The following is a 9,783-nucleotide window of genomic DNA, read 5'->3' as shown; positions in this document are numbered from 1 at the left end:
GTGGGATGGTGGCTGAGCTCCTTGAACAACTAACAATGGGCCAAATACCATTAGCATGTTTTTATCATAATGAAAAGCATGTGGGTTACTTAGAAAACTATCCTGCTTCCCCAATCCCATCTGGTGAGGCTGATGATAAGGATGAGAGAGGAATAGGAATGGGGCTGAGAAGGGACTTGAGCCATGGATTAAGACATTTACTTTGTGGAAACTTACTTACAGTTGCCTGAAACCTTTCTGGGACCAGATTCTAGCATGTTTCTCCACCCCAAGGCTGATCCTCCAATTTCTTTCTTGCCTAGATTCCTTCATCAGACTCTTCGCGGTCTCCTTGCCTCCCATTTCCCAGCCATTATTCTATCATCAGTCCTGTAGCCAGGGTGATCATTATAAGTGCACATCCAAATATCACACCATACCTCCAACAAAATGTCAGTGATGGAATTGTTCCACAATGCAGCCCCTCTCTGAAATAATCTAGACTCTTTTACTTGGTTTATGGATCTTCTTCAAATGCCTTCACCTCAGTGCCATTTTCTGAAGCACTTCTGCTCTCTCCCAATGCCCATTATTTACCTGTTCTTCCTGCTAGTTGAACTGTCTTTCTAAGTCATTACATTGTGCTCATTTTGTGCATATCCATTTAGGTGTCACATCTTCTAACAATACTTCCAGGGATCCCTAGAGATAGACTAGCAGCCCTGCCTGGTAGCTTTGATTTCATATCATGGTCACATCTGCTACATAATGGTGACATCTATGGTTGTGTGTTGACCAGTGACAACAAAGAGTGCTGGTTACATGTCTATCTGGTTCAGGAGGCAATGGACTAGAGCTTACAGGATGAATCTGACCACCGTTATTGTTCTTTTCTTCCTTGCTTCCTGGAAATTTGTATATTATGAAACATACAATTCACCCTTTCAGAGTGTACAGTTCTTGGTCTTATGTATATTTTACAAGATGGTTCAACCATCACCACTAAATCCAGAACATTTCTATCACCCTGTAAATGAGCCTCCAGCCCTCAGTAATCACAAATCTATTTGGTAGGTTTTACTATTCTGGTCATTTCCTATAAATGGAGTAATACAATATGTGGTCTTACATAAATACATTTTTCCTGTTTACTTGATTTGAGGTTCAGTCTTGTTGGAGAATGCATATTTATTTAACTTTCTTATATTACTAAAAAAATATTTTCTTGTAGGACTAAACTGTATTTTAACTATGTCATCTGGATGAACATATGGGTATTTTTCACCTTTGGCTCTTTTAATGTTGCTATGTACATTTTATGTTATAGAGAGAAAAAAAGGAAAAGATAAAAGGAAAATTGGAGGATCTCATGGGACTAGATAGGAGACCAGTAGATTAAAGGAATGTAACCAGGTGGAGGGAGGAGAGAGAACGAGTGGATATTGGGGAATGAAATTGACCAAATTATGTTATGTGCATGTATGAATGGGAATGAAGCCCACTGCTATGTATAATTAAAATAATTAAAATGCACAAATAAAAAAGATAAAACATTTGCAATTTATATATATGATAAGAATATATGTGTGTGTGTGTGTATTTGCATATTTGTATATACCTCTTTTTTCTTGGTATATACCTAGAAGTAGAATAGCTGGGTCATAGAGTAACTCTAATAAATTTCTGGGAAACTGCCCATTTTCTACAATGGCTGTATCATTTTACATCATGACCGCAGTGTATGAGGGTTCTGATTTCCCTGAATTCTCATCAGAAATTATTGCTTGTCTCTTATGATGACAGCTATTTTAGTGGGTATGAAAAAGATACATCATTAGAATTTTCTTTTGTTTTTCTCTAACAACTATGGATGTTGAGCATCTGTCTCTAGGTGCTGATTGGTCATTTTTATATCTCCTTGGAAAAACAAAAATCTGTATTCAAATCCTTTGTCGATTCTGTAATTGGTGATCTGTCTTTTTCTTGTTGAATTCTATAAGTACTTTATATATTCTGGGCATAAGATACTTATTGGAAATATGGCTTGTAAATATTTTCTCTCATTCTGTGTTTTCTCTTTTCACTTTCTTTTTTTTTACTGGTGCATGATAATTATACACAGCAGTGCATAATATATGTGCACACAGCATAATTTGGGATATTTTATTCTACACTATTTCTCCTCTCCCTCTCCTCCCCTCATCCCCTGATTCTCTTCCTCTACTGGTTTCCGTCTATTTTCATGAGATCCTCTCTGCTTTTTCTCTTTTCTTTTTTTCTCCATTTCCCACACATAAAAGTAAACATTCAACCCTTGACTTTCTGGGTCTCGCTTATTTTGCTTAACATGATGCTCTCAAGTTCCATTCACTTTCCTGAAAATGCTAGGGTTTTGTTCTATCTTTTCACTTTCTTGATAGTCTCCTCTGAGGCACAAAACCTTTTATTTTGATGAAGTCCATTTTTTTTCTTTGTTTCTGCTATTAGGTGTTATATTTAAGAAATTATTGCCTAATTTAAGATCATGCGTATTTACACTGATAATTTCCTTTAACAAATTTTTGGTTTTACCTCTTTCATCTTAGTCATTGATCTACTTTGAATGAGTTTTTTTTATGTTGTGAGGGAGAAAATCAACTTAATTATTTTGTATATGAATATTAATTGTCTCAGCACCATTTGTGCAAAGATTGTTCTCTATTGAGTGGCCTTAGACCCTGGCTGAAAATTGACCATAGATGTATTGGTTTATTTCTGGCCTCAAATTTATTCCATTCAGCTATATGTCTGTTGCTATGTGAGTCCCTCATAGTTTTGACTATGATAGCATTTTTAGTGCATTTTGAAATTAAGAAATATGAATCCTTCGATTTTGTTCTCACCACTTGTTTTTGTAAATAAAGTTTTCTGGAAATACAGTCAAACCATTCATTTATATATTATTGTAGCTGCTTTTATGCTACAAGTGCATAGTTGGGTAGTTTTGAAAGAGACCCTACATCTGGCACAGCCTAAATTATTTACTAGCTAGCTCTTAATGTGAGCTATTTGCTGAGCCCATTCTAGTTCATCACTGCCTCCTTCCACTAAGGACATTACACATCAAAGGCAGATGTCTAAAATAAATATTTATTAAATTAATAAACTAAACAACACCCAATTTGGCTTATAAATTCAAGTTCATTTTTTTTTAGTGTGAAAGGTATGGAAATGATGACATCTCCTTCAGACATTTATTCAACACACCTACATTAATAGAACACATCAGGGGTGGGAGAGGACATATCTTTTTTAAAAAAATGCAACAGGCATTTCCTTGTGAAGGTGTGTAACTGCTATATGGAAAAATGTTCAGCATCATTAATCATCAAGGAAATGCAAATAAAAAAATGCAATGAGATTTTATCTCACCCTAAAAACTATTATCAAACAAAAAACAAAACAAAACAAAACAAAAAAACTAATGCTAACAAGGATGTAGAGAAAGGGGTATTCCTATGCACCATTGGGAGGAATTTTATTTAGTATACCCATGATGGAAAACCATAATCTTGGCTCTTAAAAACATTAAAAGTAAAACTACCATGATTCAGTGATTCCACCATTAAATATATCCAAAGGAAAAGAAAGCAGTAGATGGAAGAGACATCTGCACTAGTGCATTTATTGCAGCAATATTTACAGTAGCCAGGATGTGGAAGCAGTCTAAATGCCCATCAACAGATGAATGGATAAAGAAAACAGAAAATGTGATATATATATATATATATATATATATATATATATATATATATATATATATATATATATATGAAATGCAAACATGATATTTGGATGTGCACTTATACTGATCACTTTGGTTAAGGACTATCTATATGCATATATCCATACACACATATACACAATGGAATATCGTTCAGTCATACAAAAGCATGAAGTTTTGTCATATGCATTTGTGACTTCAATGAACCTGCAGGATATTTTGTTAAGGAAAATCAGCAAAGTGAAAGAAGAAAAAATGTAGAATCTAAAAAAGTTCATCTCATAAAAGTTGAGAATAGCATGGTGTTTATCAGAACCTGGGGAGAATACAAGTGCAGGAAATTTGGGGAGAGGTTGGCCAATAGATACAATGGTCTAATTGGAAGACGGCCTAGTGATCTACCACATGGTATGTGACTATAGCTAGCAATAATGTATTGTCTATTTGTGGCAAGGGGAGAGCATTTTGAATCTTCTCGCCACAAAGAAATGATAAGTGTTTAATGTGTTCAATATGCTAATAACACTGATTTGACCATGGCATCATTTATACATTTATTAAAACATCATTGCGCTTATATATACATATATACATATACATATATATATATATATATATATATATATATATATATATATATATACATATATACATATACATATATATATATATATATATACATATATATACATATATATATATTTGTTATATATACAATACATAATTTATTATAGGTGAATATTTTTAAATATATATGACACACTTATAGCAATAAAAAGCAAAAATAGAGAAATCCAAATATAAAAATTACTATACACAATGGGGATTTTCCATTTATATCAAGGAAATTGGTGAATTGGTGGCAAGGTAGAAGAAATTCCTATGTGTTGGATATTTGAATAAGAAAAAGAAAATTACCATTTGTAGAGGATTTTCTTAGCACCCTGACAACATGTTTCATTAAGTTATTTATGAAATCCTTGCAAACACTCTTTGAGTGTAACTGTTCTAGGAGTCAATAGATGGTGATTTGGGGGCAAAGAAATGATGTGACTTCTTGAAGTTCCACACCCGTGTCAGAAAACAGATTTTCATCCAGATCAACCTTATATTCTCTCTGAGCTTTTGATTTTAGCCTATAGGCCATGGAAGGAGGTATGTCCCCAGAATGTGTGACTTTTTTTTTGTTGGTGCAGAAAGATACATTATATAATATCTAGAGACACTTGTAACACCTTTGAACTACTTTAAAAATGTTCATGGCATGAATTTTGAATTAGTTGTCTTTGACCTATAATATTGAGGTGCATTAGCAACTTTTTAGAAGATTAATGATGTAAAAGCATGTGGAACAGCTACTCATTTCCTCTGCACTTCACTGACTCCAAGGATCCACATCTGCCATTGGCTATTTGGGTCATGTTTTCCATGGTAGCTGTTTTGTGCCTGTCGGCAATTTCCATGTCTATAATCATCCATCGATGCTCAGTATTGAACTTGAGCCAATCCCCCTCCCCACTACTTGAGTTCCTGTTCTTAGAATTGCCAAATTAGGAAATAAGCTTTTCAATCTATAGGCCTCTTATCCTCACTACCTAATTTCCTGAATCATTCTGTTCATCATTAAGAGAATTTGTGACCTTGGACATGTAGTTATGGCCCTGATCTGCTTGGACATTTTGCCAATCTTTTTATTAACACCCTAAAGCATTAGACACATTTTTTTGTTTCTGAAATATTCTTTCCCCTTAGCTTCCTTGGCACTCACTAGCACATGCCTCAGATAACACCATACCCTGTATTATTTTTAGTCTCCGATCACTTTTCAGGCCTTTCAGGCTTCCTCAGGCTCAGTATTCATTCATTCATTCATTTATTCATTCATTCATTCATCCATTCATACCAGGGATTGAACTCAGAGGCACTTAATCACTGAGCCATATTCCCAGCGCTTTTTATTTTGTTATTTTTAAAATATTTATTTATTTTTTTTAGTTTTTGGTGGACACAACATCTTTATTTTATTTTTATGTGGTGCTGAGGGTCGAACCCAGTGCCCTGTGCATGCCAGGCGAGCGCACTACCACTTGAGCCACGTCCCCAGCCCCTATTTTGTTATTTTGGGACAAGTTCTCACTAAGTTGCTCAGGGCCTCACTAAGTTACTGACACTGGCCTCGAAATTGCAATCCTCCTGCCTCTGCCTTTCTATTGCTGGGATCACAGGCTTGCCCCACTGTGCCCAGCAGGGCTCAGTTTTTTGACTTTGACCTTTTTCCTATGTCCTCTCACCTATAGGATTTTCACTCACATTATGACAGAATTGAATTGATGCTCCAGATTCTTTGCCTCTAGGCAGATCTTTCTCTCTGGCTCCAAATCTGCATTTATTACACTGTCTGCTGTGCTTTTTCACCCACTTGCTCTTTCCTTTGCTGATTCACTTATTCATTCAAAATAACTTTTGAGCTCCTACTTGCTGTGACATAGTTGAAAATCAAAAAGAGGTGATTGCACTTCATCCTTCCATAGAGTTCAATCTTTGCTTTCTTAGCATTGCAGAGAAATGCATATCCTGAGTTGAATGCCAACCTCTCCTTGATAATTAACTATTTTTTTTTCTGTGTGGCTCATTATGTTTCTCTCTCAGATACTCAGTCTAGAAACTCTCTAGCACTCTCCCAACCTCCCACAAGTGTCTCAGTATCCTCTGAGTCCTACTGGTACTTTCTCAATCACATAGTTTTCCATTTTTTCTGACATCTCAATACCTAACTCTCTTTGCCTGTATGCTTTAAAAACTATATCAGATCCTTAAGTTTTTTCCTGCTCTTCTCTCCACTCTCCCCTTCTCAGATCGTCTTCCTAACTTGCCTTATTAATGACCTAAATAACCTGATTTTATTTATTTGTTTCCACGCTCAAACGTCTTTCAAGATTTCTCATTGCCTATAGCATGAAGATCACCTTCCTAAGTCTGAGAGCTTTCATGATATATACTCAGTGGAACAGTTACAGCAATAACATAAACAATAGCAGCTATTGTTAGTTACATTGCTTATTGTATATGAATATATGTATATGAATAAATGCTTTAAGGATTATACTAAGCTTTTTAAAGTTTTCACGGTGTTGAGACAGAAGTCATATTTCTGCAAAATAGTTGAAATGCTAATGTTATATTTATTGTAGGCAAATTATATATTAATTACATTTCTAAATATGGCCAATGAAAAATTGCATAAAAATTACTGTCAGCCTTCTTTAATTGTGCATTGATTGTAAACTTTATTGAGATGCTTATGCAGTTATACAAAAGATAAATGTGATAATGTCACTGAGAAGAATTTACCTATAGCTTGTTCTTCTGCTGCAATGTGCTTAGTGTCATGCCTGTAAAAACTTGAATATACAATGTGTTCTACTGTTTAAGTTGTCACAACTTTTTTTCTGTAACTTCTGGCAAGATTTCTAGAAATGAAGTTAATTGTATAAAAATTTCAAGTTCTATAATTAATTTATCAGATTCATTTTTTAAGAATTTGAAATTTTCTAGGTCTCCATTGTTACTCTCATATAATAGATCTGCTATCTTGTCTTGCGTCCACATTAAAATGCTTTACTATAGTATCATGATACAGTTAAATATTTGGTAGCAACTACTCATTTTTTATTTTCTAGCTATCTCTATTATGATTAGTTATACTTGATAATACTTATGCATCCTATACAAATGTTTTTGTTAAATTTAAACTATTTAAGTATTATCCTTTCCAGCTTAACTTTATAACTTCCTTATTAATTCAAAATATTCTGAGTGTTTATTTTTTCCACAAAAATAATAACAGTGCTATTTATTTCCGTGAATTTCTGTAGCTTTTTTTCAAATTCTTAGATCACTTTTTCAAATTATTCCCAGAATTACTGATGCAGATATTAAAAAGATTTTTTTACCTTATATCTGACTGCTGATACTTAGGATTTTTATTATAATATTCCCTTAATAAAGATGTGTAACATGACATTGCTTTTATTTTTAGTATTTACTTTCAGTACATAAAAGCATGTTAAGTTCTAAGTTGCAAGGAGCAGAAAATCACTGAGAGATTCTTCATTAAGTCTGAATAAGAAAAAGAAGATGATGCCACTAGAACATGATTCATCTTACTTCTGCCCATCTCTTCAGCTGTTAAAATCGGGAAACAATCACCTATACTAAAGAATCACTGGAAGAACTAACTTAGAGAAGTTCTATAGTATGTTTAGCTTATTGACTAACAAAAGGAATTCATTATATTTGTTAGTTTCTTTTTTGTTTGTATTTTTATCCTAAAGTTACATCTGAAGTAATGTGACAAGAGTAAATATTTGTTAGAAAGAAATTTCTGATGTAAGTGAAAATAATAAGAAAAGTTAGATAAGATAGGTGTCATGAAGACAATGTGGGAGGCTGTTAGTAATAACATTTCAAATAGCTGAAGTAGAATGTGTTCCAAAAATATCACCCAACAGTGTATGAACTATGCATAAAATTTTTCAAACATCTGTGCAGGAAAGGAACCATTCATCACCAACTTATTTATGACAAATCAAACCCAAAAAGATTAGCTGTCACAATTTAGATCACAGAGAATCAATGATACTGTCAGGGATTAAATTTCTCTGATCCTACAGCACTGTTGTGATATGATGACAAAGGACCACAAGATGGATGACAGTGGTAAGAGTTGCTATTTTTGTTGGGCACTGACTACATGTTAGCTGTCTCCACATCATTTATTTAAAACTAATGGAAAATACTATAAACAAGCTGTTATATTTATTGCTACCTTTCAGATAGAGAAATAGGAACAGAAAAAAATAAGTAAATTGCCTCAGTTCCCAAATAGCAAATGGTTCAGATCTTGATGACTTGAGATGACAGAACACACATCTTCAAGACCTCCATAGATTACAAGGTGACTGTTTCCTCCCTTGTCATACAAAAAGCTATAATATCAAATTGCCTTTTCAATCTCCAATTAAACATGTAATAAATAAATGGATAGACATATAGATAGATTCTTGTATCAATCAGTGAAAGAGAGAGAAAAGTAAACATTTTCCAAAGTCCTTGTTATTGTTTTCATACTTCAATATTTGCCACTAATACCCCAGCCTCAGTAAGCGTCCAGTTTAGGATTCTTAAGCCATATTTATGATTAAATGATTGATTTTATCAAAGAATGGTGGCCAAACCATGCCCACTATATACTAAATATAACTAGCAACTAGTTATTAACAAAAAAAATATAAATAATTAAGGTAATATACCAATTTTTCAGCAATATAAAATTATCAAAATAAATCCCATGAGTTGTACAATATTATGATTATGACAAAATAACCTTAACCTTTTGTTTGTTCAACCTAAATAAAAAATAACCTTTAATGGGTTATCTTAGAAAATACATATTCATTTATTAGTTTTGTCTTGGTGCTGTTGGAAGTTTCCTTCTCCCCTCTACAAATCCACAGAATTTTCCCACAGTCCCTTCACCCAGTTTCCTCTAATATTGACTCTTAAAAAGATTAAATAGGTTGGGCACAATGGTGCATGTCTGTAATCCCAGCAACTCAGGAAGCTGAGGCAGGAGAATTGAAAGCTTGAGGCCAGCCTCGCAAGTAAGCGAGGCCCTAAGCAACTTAGCAAGACCCTGTCTCAAAATAAAAAAATAAATAACTAAATAAGGCTTGGGATTTCTCTCAGTGTAAAAGCACCCCTTGTTTCTATCCCCAATACAAATACATAAATAAAGAACTATAGTATAATGATCAAAACAAAGACATCAAACTGGGTACAAAACTATCAACTAACCTATAGACTTTATTTGAATTTCACCAATTTTCCTTTAAGATCCTGTTTCTGTCTGGGATCTTGTGTTGCACTTAGTCATAATGATGCCTTACTCTCTTCAAATTTCTGGCAATGCCTCGGTCTCTCCTAGTCTTTTATGACTGTGACCCTTTAGAAAGATGCTGGTCATATGTTTTGTACAAGAT

This window comes from Callospermophilus lateralis, chromosome 11 (assembly GCF_048772815.1).
Source record: "Callospermophilus lateralis isolate mCalLat2 chromosome 11, mCalLat2.hap1, whole genome shotgun sequence".
Classification (NCBI taxonomy): Eukaryota; Metazoa; Chordata; class Mammalia; order Rodentia; family Sciuridae; genus Callospermophilus; species Callospermophilus lateralis.
This window is presented reverse-complemented; position numbering follows the sequence as displayed.